This window comes from Corella eumyota, chromosome 4 (genome assembly GCF_963082875.1).
Source record: "Corella eumyota chromosome 4, kaCorEumy4.1, whole genome shotgun sequence".
Taxonomy (NCBI): Eukaryota; Metazoa; Chordata; class Ascidiacea; order Phlebobranchia; family Corellidae; genus Corella; species Corella eumyota.
Window position 1 is genome coordinate 411,512 of NC_137493.1, and position 19,460 is coordinate 430,971.

Here is a 19,460-nt window from a genome sequence, read left to right on the forward strand (position 1 = left end):
AGTTAAATGAAATGAGTTTAAATGTAAGAGGTTTAAAAAAAGGTTTAGATGTAAGAATGTCAATGTAAAGGGATTTAAATGTATGGAGTTTAAATGTAAGGGGTTTACTTGTAAAGGGTTCAAGAGAAGAGGTTTAATTGTAAGAGATTTAAATGTTAAGGGTTTAGCAACAAACACAGAAAAATAGTTTTTATTTAAAAACAGAAAAACATATTTCAAATAAGTAAGTTTTACCAAAACAAAGCAATTAACTCATGCTAAAATAACCTCTGGAATAAAACCACAGCTCTTGAGCAAAGTGGCACGAAAAGTTTATTGTTTACAAAAGAAATAGCGCCATAACTTTAAAGCTTTGAAGATAATGACATAAACCAGTGTTACTTTTAGGCACAAAATAGTGCGCACAACCCGCAACTTTGCAGGGCATCTGCGCAGTGAAATTTTAGGACTGCAAAAAAGGATGCTATTTTAACGAAATTTTAAGGATTCGGAGTAATCAATATTTACAAAAATGAAGTAAAATATTTTAAAAACAAGAGATGCGCGATTTGAGTAAAAGTTGTTCACAAAAAATTATACGAAAAAGGAAATTGTTATCGTATTAATAAAGACGATGAAGTAAGCCCAAAAAACGAAATGATAGCAGTTTTATTCGTTAAGTTAAGTATCTACAAATACCGCACGTTTTAATGTCGATTATTAATATTAAGTGCTTTTATGATTATTTGATATTATGCTTACATTAAAATAACATATTCGATAATACAACTAAAAACCTTATGCTTATTTATTAATCTGTGAGATTCGGTGACTTTGGCATTTCCACACACTGCAGGCATTCCCATTAAAACATGACAAACTATGAATTAAGGTTCAATACTTAATACTGAATAAAAGAAAATGGCACAAACAGTACAGTTCAAAAACAAAAGGTTAAAATACCAAAAAAGTAGTTCAATTATGTTTTAATAAAACACACAAAATGATATTAAATGAATATTTTTATAAAGCTTGAAAAGAGTAGGTAATAGATTTTAAGGACATTTGTGGGTTAAAAAATAGGGCACCTGTGCACCCAATTTTGAGATTGTGCATTTTTTTGGGCACCTGTGCGGTATGTTTTTCCTTAGAGGTAACACTGCCATAAACCATGTATAAATAATATAACCCATCTTAGCTAAATTATGCTAGAATAACCTCTGGAATAAAGTCACTGCTTGTACAATGTGGCACAGAAAAGTTTATTGTTTACCCATGAAATGACGCCATAACTTTAACAAATATGCCTGGTTTGTTGATAATGCCATAAATCATGTATGTTTAAAGTAATATAACCCATTTCTAACTAACTCACGGTAAAATAACCTCTGGAATAAAGCCACCATTCCTACACAACGTGGCACACAAATTATTAACTAGAACCAATTTAAGAAACTTTTCAATTAATTTTTTAAATAATTACCAACAGAATTTTAAAAGATTTATGCCTAAAAATGACTAATAGTTCATTTTTACAAATTTTAAATTGTCAGAGATTAAAATGTGTGAGGGTTTACATGAAATGATTCAAATGTAAGACTTAAAATGTAGGGGTTTCAAATGTGAAGAATACTATACAAAAATCTTAAACATTCTTGTGCTACAAACACAAAAAATAAAATTTTTTTCACCAAAAACAAAATACCCTTAACAAGAAAAATACCTTTAATAGTATCTTTAAAATAAGGCCAAATTTTACTATAACAAAGTCATTACCTCATGTTAGAATAAACTTTAAACCAAAACCATCTTTCACAACACGACTTACAAAAAAAATAAAAAAATAATGACCTTGTGTTTTCTATTCTGCAATTAGATGATGTGGTTGTTTTCCAAAGTCACGTAGTCACAGAAAGTGGTTGTTTACCCAGGAAAACGATTGGTACCAAAACCTGAATAATAATAAAATGTTTAATCAAAATAGAACTCACCAATGTCAAATAATTACATATAATTACAAAATACTACAAACAAGTGTTAACTACGCAAGTAAATATACCTGGTGTAATAAGTAAATGACTGCAATTTTATCACAACTGCATTAAGCAGTTATGTACAAAGTTTACTTTTGTCCTTAGATAGAAAATCATATCAAACCATATTTTTAGAACCAATTTATAAAACCTCCAAAATAATGTTTTGAAAATAATTAGCAGCATAGTTTTGATAGTTTTAATTAAAAAAATGAATAATGGTTTAAATTTACAAATTTTAAAATAACAGAAAAGTTTAGATAAAAAAGTTTAAATGTAAAGGGTTTAAATATTGGGGTTTAGATGTAGGGGTTAAGATGGTTTTTATGTAAAGAGTTTAGCTCCAATCACAAACAATTGTTTTATTTAAAACAGAAAAATATCTTAAATAAGTAAGTTTTACTAAAACAAAGCAATTAACTCGTGCTAGAATAACCTCTGGAATAAAGCTACCGCCCTTGTACAACGTGGCACAGAAAAGTTTATTGTTTACCAAAGAAATGGCGCCATAACTCTAACGAATGCCTGGTTTGTTGATAATGCCATAAATCATGTATGTTTAAAGTAATATAACCCATTTTTAACTACCTTATGGTAGAATAACCTTTACACCAAAGCCACTGCTCCAAACAATGTGGCACACAAATTATTAATCAAAAAATAACAACCTTGTGGTTCTTGGCTGCTTTTAGATGATGTGGCTGTTTTCCAAAGTCACGTAGTCACAGAAAGTGGTTGTTTACCCAGGAAAATGATTGGTGCCGAAACCTAGATAATAAAATGTTTAATCAAAATAAAAGTTAACTTTTGTTCTTAAATAGGGGGTCATATTCAAACCATATTTTTAAGACCAATTTTAAAAAAATCAAAATTTTATTTTTAAATATTTAACAACAGAATTTTAATAGTTTTAATTAAAAGAAATGGCTAATGGTTTAAGATTACAAATTCTAAATTGACTTTTTCTAATAGTTTTTAATAAAATTTTAAATAAATAAAAAAGCTGCCTAAGAAAGTGTCAGGTGTTTGGTTTCTACAACTCACAGGTTGCCAGAAGTTAAAAGTTAAAGCTAAGTCGAGGTTTAATCTATCTCTAAAATTTTCTTGTTTAGTTTAAAAAAAAACATTTTTTATTACTTAAAAGCATCATTTAATTTAATAAAACAAATGTTTCCGCTTAACTAAAACTAAGACAAAACCAATAAAGACAATAAAGATTAAAAGATCAATTCAAAATAAACAAATCTAACAAGTTACTGCACTAGAGAAAAATAAACAATTTTTTAACAAAAACTTATACTTAAATGTTGTCAGCAAATTAATTAACATACCATAGTAACACTCTATTTTTTACTAACTTATGAAAGAATTATTTATATATTATATACGCTATAAGAAACCCTTATTTTAGTTTACTTTTGTCCCCAGATCAGAGGTTAAACTCAAACTAGACACCTGCACTTGTTTTAACACATCTAACAGATTTACTTCATTTTAAAATATTTTTTTTAAATGTAAAAAGTTAAATGAAAGGAGTTCAAATGTAAGAGGTTTAAAAAAAAGGTTTAGATGTAAGGATGTCAATGTAAAGGGATTTAAATGTATGGAGTTTAAATGTAAGGGGTTTACTTGTAAAAGGTTCAAGAGAAGAGGTTTAATTGTAAGAGATTTAAATGTGAAGGGTTTAGCAACAAACACAGAAAAGTGGTTTTATTTAAAAACAGAAAAACATATTTCAAATAAGTAAGTTTTACCAAAACAAAGCAATTAACTCATGCTAAAATAACCTCTGGAATAAAACCACAGCTCTTGGGCAAAGTGACACAAAAAGTTTATTGTTTACAAAAGAAATAGCGCCATAACTTTAAAGCTTTGAAGATAATGCCATAAACCAGTGTTACTTTTAACCACAAAATAGTGCGCACAACCCGCAACTTTGCAGGGCATCTGCGCAGTGAAGTATTTTAACGAAATTTTTAGGATTCGGAGTAATCAATATTTACGAAAATGAAGTAAAATATTTTAAAAACAAGAGATGCGCGATTTGAGTAAAAAGTTCTTCACAAAAAATTATACAAAAAAGGAAATTGTTATCGTATTGATAAAGACGATTAAGTAAGCCGAAAAAACGAAATGATAGCAGTTTTATTCGTTAAGTTAAGTATCTACAAATAACGCACGTTTTAATGTCGATTATTAATATTAAGCGCTTTTATGAATATTTGATCATGCTTACATTGAAATAACATATTCGATACTACAACTAAAACCTTATGCTTATTTATTAATCTGTGAGATTCGGTGACTTTGGCATTTCCACACACTGCAGGCATTCCCATTAAAACATGACAAACTATGAATTAAGGTTCAATACTTAATACTGAATAAAAGAAAATGGCACGTACAGTTCAAAAACAAAAGGGTGGAATACAAAAAAGAAGTTCTAATTATGTTTTAATAAAACACACAAAATGATATTAAATGATTATTTTTATGCGGTTTGAAAAGAGTTGGTAATACATTTTAGGGACATTTGTGGGTTAAAAAATAGGGTACCTGTGCACCCAATTTTGAGATTGTGCGCTTTTTTGGGCACCTGTGCGGTATGTTTTCCTTAGAGGTAACACTGCCATAAACCATGTATAAGTAATATAACCCATTTTTAGCTAAATTATGCTAGAATAACCTCTGGAATAAAGCCACTGCTTGTACAATGTGGCACAGAAAAGTTTATTGTTTACCAAAGAAATGACGCCATAACTTTAACGAATATGCCTGGTTTGTTGATAATGCCATAAATCATGTATGTTTAAAGTAATATAACCCATTTCTAACTAACTCACGGTAAAATAACATCTGGAATAAAGCCACCATTCCTACACAACGTGGCACACAAATTATTAACTAGAACCAATTTAAGAAACTTTTTAATTAATTTTTTTTTTAAATAATTAGCAACAGAATTTTAAAAGATTTAATTAAAAAATGACTAATAGTTTATTTTTACAAATTTTAAATTGTCAGGGATTAAAATGTGTAAGGGTTTACATGAAATGATTCAAATGTAAGACTTAAAATGTAGAGTTTCAAATGTGGAGAATACTATACAAAAATCTTAAACATTCTTGTGCTACAAACACAAAAAATAAATTTTTTTTTTTACCAAAAACAAAATACCCTTAACAAGAAAAATACCTTTAATAGTATCCTTAAAAATAAGGCTAAGTTTTACTATAACAAAGTCATTACCTCATGCTAGAATAAACTTTAAACCAAAACCATCTTACACAACATAACTTACAAAAAATAAAAAAATAATGACCTTGTGTTTTCTATTCTGCAATTAGATGATGTGGTTGTTTTCTAAAGTCACAGAGTCACAGAAAGTGGTTGTTTACCCAGGAAAATGATTGGTGCCGAAACCTGAATAATAATAAACTGTTAATTTAAAATAAAACTCACCAATGTCAAATAATTACATATAATTACAAAATACTACAAACAAGTGTTAACTGCCTGCAAGTAAATATACCTGGTGTAATAAGTAAATGACTGCAATTTTATCACAACTGCATTAAGCAGTTATGTACAAAGTTTACTTTTGTCCTTAGATAACAAATCATATCAAACCATATTTTTAGAACCAATTTATAAAACCTCCAAAATAATGTTTTGAAAATAATTAGCAGCATAGTTTTGATAGTTTTAATTAAAAAAATGAATAATGGTTTAAATTTACAAATTTTAAAATAACAGAAGGGTTTAGATAAAAAAGTTTAAATGTAAAGGGTTTAAATAAAGAGGTTTAAATATTGGGGTTTAGATGGTTTTTATGTAAAGAGTTTAGCTCCAAACACAAAGAATTGTTTTATTTAAAACAGAAAAAAATATCTTAAATAAGTAAGTTTTACTAAAACAAAGTAATTAACTCGTGCTAAAATAACCTCTGGAATAAAGCTACCGCCCTTGTACAACGTGGCACAGAAAATTTTATTGTTTAACAAAGAAATGGCGCCATAACTTTAACGAATATGCCTGGTTTGTTGATAATGCCATAAATCATGTATGTTTAAAGTAATATAACCCATTTTTAACTACCTTAAGGTAGAATAATCTTTGGAATAAAGCCACTGCTCCAAACAACGTGGCACACAAATTATTAATAAAAAAATAATAACCTTGTGTTGTCTATGCTGCAATCAGATGATGTGGCTGTTTTCCAAAGTCACGTAGTCACAGAAAGTGGTTGTTTACCCAGGAAAATGATTGGTGCCGTAACCTAAGTAATAATCAAATGTTTAATCAAAATAAAAGTTAACTTTTTTTCTAAATAAGGGGTCATATTTAAACGATATTTTTAAGACCAATTTTAAAAAAATCAAAATTTTATTTTTAAATAATTAACAACAGAATTTTAATAGTTTTAATTAAAAGAAATGGCTAATGATTTAAGTTTACAAATTCTAAATTGACTTTTTCTAATAGTTTTTATTAAATTTTTGGTAAATAAATACATAGAAAATTTGTCTGAAAAAGTGTCAGGTGTTTGGTTTCTACAACTCACAGGTTGCCAGAAGTTTCTTCTAAAAACAGAATTGTCCTGAAAAGTTTCAGAAAAAATATATTTAGCAATAGCTAAACATAAAGTAAAAACCTGAAAATATATTGTTACTGTTTTCGAAAGTTGAAGTTTTTAATTTTACTTTAAAACCTGAAAAAAACGTAATAAAAAGTAAAATTTTCCAAAAATAAGAGAATAAATGAAACATATTAAAAACTTCTTTATAATAAAACTTTTTTTTTTTAACAACATATTAAAAAAAATTAATTAAAGTTATTTTTACTTGAAATTTTAGCAAAGAAAATTCTCCCCACCACTATGAAAGTATTCAGTTTTAACAACTATACAGCATATGGTGGATCACTAAAATAAAAAGAATAAAGAAAATATGGGATTAATAAAATGATTTTTGTATTTTATTTTTAGTTATTAAAAGAACTGTAATCTGTTTAGTGTTGCAAATAAACTAATAATATTTTTAGTATTTGTATACAAATGTTGTGATATTGTGTTATATATTTAAATTCTTATTAGTGAATAATATATCAAAAAAAAGAAGCCATTTAATAACATTTTTAGCACATGAAATCAAAAAATAAAAGCTTAAGTTTAACTAAAATAAAGCCAACAACTTATGCTGGAACAGACTTTGAACTAAATCCACCACCTAAGTACAACGTGGCACCAATGTTTATTGTTCATCTAGATGCCGAGATAATCTTAACAATTTGGCCGGCTTGTTGATTTAATGTCCACATGTTAATATTTTACTAGAATGCATTAAATTATGTGTGTATGATTAAAAGTAATATAAACTTTTTAAAAGATATAAACTTTTTAAAATTAAAAGTGATATAAACTTTTTAAAAGATATAAACTTTTTAAAATTAAAAGTGATATAAACTTTTTTTTTAAATAAAAGATTTAGATTTAGAGGTTCTGTTGATTAAAGTGTTTATATTAACGTCATAACGCATGCATTGTCTCTGTCCCCATAATGCATTTTTCCTAATGTTATACTTTATTAGTTGTGGTTCTGAAAACCTCGTGGCTACTACAAATAAACTTACAAGAATAATCAAGATATTATAATTTTTAACATGGTAGCAGCTAAACGAATTCGAATTTAAGAAGATGGCAAAAGCTAATTTTCGATTACCGCCTATATTAAATTTCAATGGTAGTAATTTGTCGGAAGCTTTTAGAAATTGGCGACAGCAGTTAGATGTTTACATGCTGGCAAGTGGAGCTTCAACAAAAGACAAAAAGATACGAGCAGCTATAATTTTACATTGTGCGGCACCTCAAGTTATTGACATTGCTAAACATTTTGAATTTGACGATCCTGAAGATCGAGATGATCCTAATAAAATGTTAAAGGCTATAGAAAACTATTGTACACCTAGACAGATTGTGGTGGTACAAACATATCGCTTTTGAAATGTGGCTTACCAAGAACCTTTTGATACCTTTCTAAATAAATTGCGCACAAAAGCAGAAGCATGCAATTTTCAAGATAAAGACAGAATGATAAGAGATATAATTGTATTTACAGTCACTGGAAAACTGCAAGAATTATTACTTCGCGAAGTGGACTTAAATTTAACGAAAACCGTACAGATATGTCGTGCAGATGAAATGTCTGTAAAACAAGCAAACGAATTGTCGTCTAGTAGCATGCAATCTTAGTCTCAGCTTGTAAATTGAATTAAAGCAAAATCTAGTAGAAACTATCGAAAAAAGACCCTGGAAAAAATGAACGAAAAAATTATAAAAAACTGCAATTTTTGTGGAATGTCACACAAGTGGGGTAAACTTTTTTGTCCTGCTTGGGGCAAAACTTGTTCAAGGTGTCTGGGAAGAAATCACTTTAAAAAAAAGTGTAAAAAAAAGATACATTCTCTTGAAGCAGCGAAAAACGTACCCGCAGCTGAACCTGAACAACCAATGAAAACCAAAAAACAGTGGTTGCAACAAGTACATGCAGACCAAGAAAAAGGCTTATGGCAAAGTTTCAAGTAAATGATTGTGCAGTGAAATTTCAACTCGATAGCGTATCTGACCTGAATACGATTTGTCAGAGGTATGTGAAAGAAAATCAATTAGATTTTAATGCTGAGAAACTAGTGATGTAGAATAAATAGGCATTTCATCCTATTGGTGAAGCTGTACTAGATGTCACAAACATTAAAAATAAGAAAATCTACAAGATTAAATTTTGTGTAGTGGAAAATGATCTTAATTGTCTAATGGGACTAGAATCTATCACAAAAATGAATCTCATAACGGTAAATGACGAAAACTTTATTGCAAATATAACTGAAGATACAGCACTTGGTGATATAGGAATGACTAGTTTAACTGTAGATCGTGATGTTTCTCCGAGAGCACTTCCGTGCCGAAGAATTCCTTTTGCTTTACAGGATAATGTAAAACAAAAAATCGATTCAATGGTTGCCAGGGGAATTTTGGAACCAGTGGAACAACCTACAGAATGGGTGATTGAAATGGCAGTCGTCAAGAAATCAAATGGTAGTTTGCGGATATGCATAGATCCTCAACCACTTAATGTTGCACTCAAAAGAGGACATTTTAAACTACCAACTATCGACAATGTTCTACCTAGCCTAAACAAGGCAAGAATATTTAGTAAACTCGACATTAAGCAAGCTTACTGGCATGCAAAACTTGATAAAGACGCGAGTAAATTAACGACAATGATTACGCCTTTCGGTAGATTTCGCTGGAAAAGGTTGCCTTTTGGTTTAAAAATAAGTAGCAAAATTTTTCAAAAACGGCTAGTTCATGCCTTGATAGACTTAGAAGGTGTAATTTGTGTAGCCGATGACACTGTTGTTGTTGGATGTGGTTCAACAGATGAGCAAGCTGAACTTAATCATGAAATAAATCTAAAGAACCTGAAAAATCGTTGTCGAGAACAAAATATAAAGCTAAATGAAAACAAAGCAGTCGTTAAAAGTACCGAAATAACTTTTATTGGACACCGTATAACAGCCAATGGTATAAAAGTGGATAGCTTGAAGGTGGAAGCAATATTAAAGATGCCTCGCCCTACTGACGTGAATGGTGTTCGACGATTTTGTGGTATGATCCAGTACTTGGCAAGATTCATGCCAAATTTATCGATGGATCTTGAACCTATTTGAACATTAGTTCGGAAAGACGTTAAATGGAAGTGGGATGCAGAACAAGAAGAAAAATTTTGTGAAATTAAAGAAAAAGTTTCTTCGACGCCACTTTTAGCCTACTTTGACCAAAGTAAAAAAGTAGATATCCAAGTGGATAGCAGTAAAGACGGTTTAGGTGCAGTGTTACTCCAAGATTGAAAACCGATCGAGTATGCGTCTCGTGCGTTGACGTCGTCAGAGCGTAACTGGGCTCAAATAGAAAAAGAGACTCTAGCTGTAGTTTTCGGTTTGGAAAGATTTGATCAATATACATATGGCAGACTCGTATATGTACAGAATGACCATAAACCGCTGGAGACAATCTTACGAAAACCTCTTAGTCAAGCACCAAAGCGATTGCAAGCGCTAATGATGCGTTTATATCGATACAATGTTGTATTTCAATACACACCCGGTAAAGAATTGGTGATAGCCGACACTCTTAGTCGAGCGTACGTCATAAGAGTGACTGATGCTGTAAGAATAATGAACATAGATGTATTTAGTGAAATGCCTGACGCAAGATGTCAAGAAATAAAGCTAGCTATGATACATGATAATGAAGCGCAACAGCTTCTAAAGGTAATAAAAAGTGGCTGGCCAGATAACAGATGTAAACTTTCGATGCTAGTACAGCCATATTATTGTATTCGCGACACGCTGAGTCATCAAGATGGAATTATTTTAAAAGGAGAAAAAATCTTTATACCAAGATTACTTCGACCTGATATGAAAAATAGATTGCATAGCGCACATCTTGGTTATGATAGCATGATGCGTAGAGCACGTTCTGCTATATTTTGGTTGGGTATGTCGCAAGAAGTAAAACAAATTGCTGAGTCATGTGATATTTGTCAAGAACTGAAGTCCAAAAATCAGAAAGAATCGCTTCAACAGCATAGTGAAGGTACACTACCATGGGAAAAAGTTGGAATAGACTTATGTGAATACGAAAATCGTACCTACTTAATCACTGTGGATTATTTGTCAAATTTTATTGAAGTTGATTTACTAACTACAATGACCAGTTCTCAGGTAATAATTTGCCTAGAGACATTTTGCAAGATATGGTATTCCGAAATGTGTGGTATCAGATTGTGATCGACAATTTACTTCACACGAGTTTAATGAGTTTACCAAAGAATGGGGAATAAACCATGTCACATCATCACCGGGACATCAGCAATGTAACGGCAAGGCAGAAGCTGGTGTAAAAGCGATTAAAAAAAAAAGAAATCGTTGCGTGACAACCGCGATCAATTTCTTGGACTTCTTGAAATGCGAAATACGCCAAGACAGATACAAACACAAGTCCTGCACAAATAATGTTTGGTAGAGCAACAAGATCAGTAATACCCATGTTTAAAACCAGCTCTGCTAACATGAATTTTAAAAAACGGAAAATGCAACAAGAACAAGTGAAAAATACATATGACAAAAGTGCAAGAGATATGGCTGATCTTAGACAAGGCCAACGTGTATATTTTCAGCACCCTTCGAAACGTGGATGGGAAAAGAGAAAAATACTAAAACGAATTGCTCCACGTACATACGTGATTCGTAACCTTGGTGGTGCAACATACAAACGAAATAGAGTACACATAAGACCTGATAATGGTACCCGATTTGATTATGATTTTAACGTTCCTGATTTACATACAATCACACCGCAACAGAGCACAAGTAATACACAAGTTAATGGTAATACACAAACAACACCTAATGATGTTCGTAATGGTAATGTTGTTAATACCAGACCCCGTAGATCTCATAAAACACCCCGATATTTGAACGATTATGTGAGATATTAATTGTATTATTATGTGTTATTGTTATGTATATATATGTACTATGATTTCGTACATTTGTTTCTTTATTAATTTCATTCTAATTGTCAAAACGTATGACTTAACTCTTAAACTGATATTGGCTAAGTTTAGTGTACTTTATATAAAACATGTAATATTTGATTTTAACTTAGTTATTTTGTTTTGCTAAAAAAAGAGGGATGTCGATTAAAGTGTTTATATTAACGTCATAACGCATGCATTGTCTTTGTTCCCATAATGCATTTTTCCTAACGTTATACTTTATTAGTTGTGGTTCTAAAAACCTCGTGGCTACTACAAATAAACTTACAAGAATAATCAAGATATTATGATTATTAACAGGTTCAAATAAAAAGGTTTAGATGTAAGGGGTTCACAAATGTAAGAGATTTAAATGTAAAAAGTTTAATGGAGGAGTTTAAATGTAAAGGGTTCAGCAACAAACACAAAAAAATGATTTTATTCAAAACAGAAAAAAAGATTTAAATGTATGAAGTTTAGATAAAGAGTTTAATTGTAAAGAGTTTAAATGTAAAGGGTTTAGCAACAAACACAGAAAAAATGATTTTATTTAAAAACAAAAAAAATAACTTAAATAAGTAAGTTTTACCAGAACAAAGCAATTAACTCATGCTAAAATAACCTCTGGAATAAAACCACAGCTCTTGGGCAAAGTGGCACAAAAAGTTTATTGTTTACAAAAGAATGGCGCCATAACTTTAACGATTTAAAGATAAAGCCATAAACCAGTGTTACTTTTAAGCACAAAATAGTGCACACAACCCGCAACTTTGCAGGGCACCTGCGCAGTGAAGTATTTTAACAAAATTTTAAGGATTCGGTGTAATAAATATTTACAAAAATGTAGTAAAATATTTTAAAAACAAGAGATGCGCGATTTGAGTAAAAAGTTCTTCACAAAAAATTAAAAAAGGCAAAAAACGACGCAATACAAAAAGGAAATTGTTATCGTATTGATAAAGACGATTAAGTAAGCCCAAAAAACGAAATGATAGCAGTTTTATTCGTTAAGTTAAGTATCTACAAATAACGCACGTTTTAATGTCGATTATTAATATTAAGCGCTTTTATGAATATTTGATACCATGCTTACATTAAAATAACGTATTCGATACTACAACTAAAACCTTATGCTTATTTATTAATCTGTGAGATTCGGTGACTTTGGCATTTCCACACACTGCAGGCATTCCCATTAAAACATGACAAACTATCAATTAAGGTTCAATACTTAATACTGAATAAAAGAAAATGGCACGTACAGTTCAAAAACAAAAGGGTGGAATACAAAAAAGAAGTTCTAATTATGTTTTAATAAAACACACAAAATGATATTAAATGATTATTTTTATAAAGCTTAAAAAGAGTAGGTAATAGATTTTAGGGACATTTGTGGGTTAAAAAATAGGGCACCTGTGCACCCAATTTTGAGATTGTGCGCTTTTTTGGGCACCTGTGCGGTATGGTTTTTCTTAGAGGTAACACTGCCATAAACCATGTATAAGTAATATAACCCATTTTTAGCTAAATTATGCTAGAATAACCTCTGGAATAAAGCTACTGCTTGTACAACGTGGCACAGAAAAGTTTATTGTTTACCAATGAAATGGCGCCATAACTTTAACGAATATGCCTGGTTTGTTGATAATGCCATAAATCATGTATGTTTAAAGTAATATAACCCATTTTTAACTAATTCACGGTAAAATAACCTCTGGAATAAAGCCACCATTCCTACACAACGTGGCACACAAATTATTAACTAGAACCAATTTAAGAAACTTTTCAATTAATTTTTTAAATAATTAGCAACAGAATTTTAAAAGATTTATGCCTAAAAAATGACTAATAGTTCATTTTTACAAATTTTAAATTGTCAGAGATTAAAATGTGTGAGGTTTACATGAAATGATTCAAATGTAAGACTTAAAATGTAGGGGTTTCAAATGTGAAGAATACTATACAAAAATCTTAAACATTCTTGTGCTACAAACACAAAAAATAAAAATTTTTTCACCAAAAACAAAATACCCTTAACAAGAAAAATACCTTTAATAGTATCTTAAAAATAAGGCCAAGTTTTACTATAACAAAGTCATTACCTCATGCTAGAATAAACTTTGAACCAAACCCATCTTACACAACACGACTTACAAAAAAAAAAAAATTTTACCAAAAACAAAATACCCTTAACAAGAAAAATACCTTTAATAGTATCTTTAAAATAAGGCCAAATTTTACTATAACAAAGTCATTACCTCATGTTAGAATAAACTTTGAACCAAAACCATCTTTCACAACACGACTTACAAAAAAAATAAAAAAATAATGACCTTGTGTTTTCTATTCTGCAATTAGATGATGTGGTTGTTTTCCAAAGTCACGTAGTCACAGAAAGTGGTTGTTTACCCAGGAAAATGATTGGTACCAAAACCTGAATAATAATAAAATGTTAACTTAAAATAGAACTCACCAATGTCAAATAATTACATATAATTACAAAATACTACAAACAAGTGTTAACTACGCAAGTAAATATACCTGGTGTAATAAGTAAATGACTGCAATTTTATCACAACTGCATTAAGCAGTTATGTACAAAGTTTACTTTTGTCCTTAATTAGAAAATCATATCAAACCATATTTTTAGAACCAATTTATAAAACCTCCAAAATAATGTTTTGAAAATAAATAGCAGCATAGTTTTGATAGTTTTAATTAAAAAAATGAATAATGGTTTAAATTTACAAATTTTAAAATAACAGAAAAGTTTAGATAAAAAAGTTTAAATGTAAAGGGTTTAAATAAAAAGGTTTAATAAAGGGGTTTAAATATTGGGGTTTAGATGTAGGGGTTAAGATGGTTTTTATGTAAAGAGTTTAGCTCCAATCACAAACAATTGTTTTATTTAAAACAGAAAAATATCTTAAATAAGTAAGTTTTACTAAAACAAAGCAATTAACTCGTGCTAGAATAACCTCTGGAATAAAGCTACTGCCCTTGTACAACGTGGCACAGAAAAGTTTATTGTTTACCAAAGAAATAGCGCCATAACTCTAACGAATGCCTGGTTTGTTGATAATGCCATAAATCATGTATGTTTAAAGTAATATAACCCATTTTTAACTACCTTATGGTAGAATAATCTTTGCACCAAAGCCACTGCTCCAAACAACGTGGCACACAAATTATTAATAAAAAAATATTAACCTTGTGGTTCTTGGCTGCAATCAGATGATGTGGCTGTTTTCCAAAGTCACGAGTCACAGAAAGTGGTTGTTTACCCAGGAAAATGATTGGTGCCGAAACCTAAATACTAAAATGTTTAATCAAAATAAAAGTTAACTTTTGTTCTTAAATAGGGGGTCATATTCAAACCATATTTTTAAGACCAATTTTTAAAAAATCAAAATTTTATTTTTAAATATTTAACAACAGAATTTTAATAGTTTTAATTAAAAGAAATGGCTAATGGTTTAAGATTACAAATTCTAAATTGACTTTTTCTAATAGTTTTTAATAAAATTTTAAATAAATAAAAAAGCTGCCTAAGAAAGTGTCAGGTGTTTGGTTTCTACAACTCACAGGTTGCCAGAAGTTAAAAGTTAAAGCTAAGTCGAGGTTTAATCTATCTCTAAAATTTTCTTGTTTAGTTTAAAAAAAAACATTTTTTATTACTTAAAAGCATCATTTAATTTAATAAAACAAATGTTTCCGCTTAACTAAAACTAAGACAAAACCAATAAAGACAATAAAGATTAAAAGATCAATTCAAAATAAACAAATCTAACAAGTTACTGCACTAGAGAAAAATGAACAATTTTTTAACAAAAATAAATACTTAAATGTTGTCAGCAAATTAATTAACATACAAAAGTAACACTCTTTTTTTACTAACTTATGAAAGAATTATTTATATATTATATATGCTATCAGAAACCCTTATTTTAGTTTACTTTTGTCCCCAGATCAGGGGTTAAACTCAAACTAGACATCTGCACTTGTTTTAACACAATTTAACAGATTTACTTCACTTTAAAAATATTTTTTTAAAATGTAAAAAGTTAAATGAAATGAGTTTAAATGTAAGAGGTTTAAAAAGAAGGTTTAGATGTAAGGATGTCAATGTAAAGGGCTTTAAATGTATGGAGTTTAAATGTAAAGGGTTTAGCAACAAACACAGAAAAATAGTTTTTATTTAAAAACAGAAAAACATATTTCAAATAAGTAAGTTTTACCAAAACAAAGCAATTAACTCATGCTAAAATAACCTCTGGAATAAAACCACAGCTCTTGGGCAAAGTGGCACGAAAAGTTTATTATTTACAAAAGAAATAGCGCCATAACTTTAACGATTTGAAGATAATGCCATAAACCAGTGTTACTTTTAAGCACAAAATAGTGCGCAAAACCTGCAATTTTGCAGGGCACCTGCGCAGTGAAGTATTTTAACGAAATTTTAAGGATTCGGAGTAATCAATATTTACGAAAATGAAGTAAAATATTTTAAAAACAAGAGACGCGCGATTTGAGTAAAAAGTTCCCCACAAAAAATTATACGAAAAAGGAAATTGTTATCGTAATGATAAAGATAATTGAGTAAGCCCAAAAACGAAATGATAGCAGTTTTTCGTTAAGTTAAGTATCTACAAATAACGCACGTTTTAATGTCGATTATTAATATTAAGCGCTTTTATGATTATTTGATCATGCTTACATTAAAATAACGTATTCGATACTACAACTAAAACCTTATGCTTATTTATTAATCTGTGAGATTCGGTGACTTTGGCATTTCCACACACTGCAGGCATTCCCATTAAAACATGACAAACTATGAATTAAGGTTTAATACTTAATACTGAATAAAAGAAAATGGCACGTACAGTAGAGTTCAAAAACAAAAGGGTGGAATACAAAAAAGCAGTCTAATTATGTTTTAATAAAACACACAAAATGATATTAAATGATTATTTTTATAAAGCTTGAAAAAAGTAGGTTATAGATTTTAAGGACATTTGTGGGTTAAAAAATAGGGTACCTGTGCACCCAATTTTGAGATTGTGCACTTTTTTGGGCACCTGTGTGGTATGGTTTTTCTTAGAGGTAACACTGTCATAAACCATGTATAAATAATATAACCCATTTTTAGCTAAATTATGCTAGAATAACCTTTGCACCAAAGCCACTGCTTGTACACAACGTTGCAGATTATTAACTAGTTGTGTGCCACGTTGTGTACAAGCAATGGCTTTGGTGCAATTTTTTAACCCACAAATGTCCCTAAAATCTATTACCTACTCTTTTCAAACCGCATAAAAATAACCATTTAATATCATTTTGTGTATTTTATTAAAACATAATTAAACTACTTTTTTTTTTAAATAATTAGCAACAGAATTTTAGAAGTTTTTAAAGAGCTAATGGTTTTTTTAACAAATTTAAACTTGTCAGGGATTAAAATGTGTGGAGGTTTGGATGAAATGGTTCAAATGTAAGACTTAAAATGTAAGGGTTTTAAATGTAAGGAATGCTATACAAAAACAATTAAACTTTCTTGTGCTACACAAAAAAAAAAATTTTTTTATCAAAACAAAATACCTTTAGAGACAAAAATACCGTAAATAATATTACTGAAATAAAAAGAAGTTTTACTAAAACGAAGTCATTAAACTTTATCTAAAACAAACTTTAGACAAGAGCCACAGCCCTTACAACAGGGCTCACAAATTAATTATAAAATATAAAAATAATAACCTTGTGTTTTCTATTCTGCAATTAGATGATGTGGCTGTTTTCCAAAGTCAAGTAGTCACAGAAAGTGGTTGTTTACCCAGAAAGGTGATTGGTGCCGAAACCTAAATAATAAAATGTTTAATCAAAATTAGAGTTAATTTTTTTTTCTAAATAAGGGGTCATATTTAAACCATATTTTTAAGACCAATTTTAAAAAAATCAAAATTTTATTTTTAAATATTTAACAACAGAATTTTAATAGTTTTAATTAGAAGAAATGGCTAATGGTTTAAATTTACAAATTCTAAATTAACTTTTCTAATAGTTTTTAATACATTTTTGGTAATTAAATACATAGAAGAATTGCCTAAGAAAGTGTCAGGTGTTTGGTTTCTACAACTCACAGGTTGCCAGAAGTTTCTTCTAAAAACAGAATTGTCCTGAAAAGTTTCAGAAAAAATATATTTAGCAATATGCTAAACATAAAGTAAAAACCTAAAAATATATTGTTACTGTTTTCGAAAGTTGAAGTTTTTGATTTTACTTTAAAACCTGAAAAAAAAATAATTTTAAGTTAGAACAAAATTTTCCCAAAATAAGAGAATAAATGAAACATATTAAAAACTTCTTTATAATTAAACAATTTTAAACCTAGTGTTTTACAAATTTTAGATTTATAGTTAACAAGAAATATTTAACAACTTATTAGAAAAAATTAATTTAAGTTATTTTACTTGAAAATTCAGCAAAGAATATCCTTGACACCACTATGAAAGTATTCAGTTTCGACAACTATACAGTATAGGTCTCTCTAGAAACTTTATGAAAATAATTTTCTTCCAGTCCAAAACTTCTTTTCTCCCAACCCACAGCAAACTAAGTTTTTTGAAACCAATTCGGAAATTATTCACATTAAATTAACATATAATAATAATAGTTTTACACGTTTAACTCTATGTTAAGTATAAAAATTTAATTAGATTATCACAAATTAAATCATCAATTAGAAAAAAAATACTGTTAAAAAGCATGTTAAACGTCCCAAAATATTTTAATTTGGTAAATCTTTAAAATCAGCCTAAAAATAACAAACCTGCAGTTTCCAATCTGCTACTTAGGATAACTGCTTCTTAAATAAAGACTGATTTTTATTTTACTAAATTAAAGCCACTAGCCACGAACTTACACAAGAACAAGCTTCCATACAAAACCTCCAACTTTAAATAACGCGGCACCTGCGTCAGCTGTTTATATACAGAGAGTGGATGACGTATTTACGACCGACGTCATAACAGGCAAAACATATTTTATAATTTATCCTCGATTAAAAAAGTTTATTGCACGTTGTCTTTATTTTAATTCACAACAAAAATTCTAATACAAACATTCCAACAAAATTGAATCACACATATATAAATTAATGTATTTTTTTCAAATTATTATTTTCTACTTCATTTACAATCTTGTTCACATATTCCTTCATTATATTCAACGATTCAGGTCAACTATACTTTGGTTTGTAGCCAAAATGTTCCACAAACTTTTGATTGGAGACGGTGAATCTTGTGCAGAACAACTTGGCCATGTTTGGTGTAATATTGGGCTAAAAATCACAAAATAGTTGTCATTAAAAGTATTATACATGAAATAAATGTTTAACACTTGCAATAACTTAACATACTGACCCTCGTCACCAAAGTATTATTCGAATAGGTATGAGGTTTATTTCAAAGGGATAAGTTTTAGACCACGACATTTAACCAAAATTTAGGTCGATGTTTTTGGTAAAATGGTGTTTTTGCAAATATGTTTTAAGTAAAACCTTTATGACAGTAACCCAGCTGAAATTACTCAATAAACTAAATATTTACCTTTTTTTGATCCCAAACCAACCCAGCACCTGACAACACCAAACAACCAACGTTGAAATGAGGATAAACAACCAAAACGGCAACACTGGCTCCCTCTTGTGGATGGTGAAACCCAAATGCTTCTAAAATTTCAAGTTAAATCTCAGGTAAGATAAATCTGGGGTTTCGTCACACAGAAAGTAGGTGTTTCCCCCAACCAAAGAAGGTGACTCCTGTACAATATAAGTTATAGTCAGAGTACA

The 19,460-nt window shown here is 29.5% G+C and overlaps 1 long non-coding RNA gene across 1 annotated transcript; it reads right to left on the reverse strand.

The window, feature by feature from the left end:
• Positions 1-13,944: 13,944 nt before the first annotated feature.
• Positions 13,945-17,449, reverse strand: LOC145751139 (uncharacterized). Its single transcript, XR_014283711.1, has 3 exons — positions 17,369-17,449; positions 14,822-14,920; positions 13,945-14,045 (listed from the first exon to the last, which is right to left on the reverse strand). It is a non-coding gene; the product is annotated as an uncharacterized LOC145751139 (long non-coding RNA).
• Between the last annotated feature and the right edge of the window lie 2,011 nt (positions 17,450-19,460).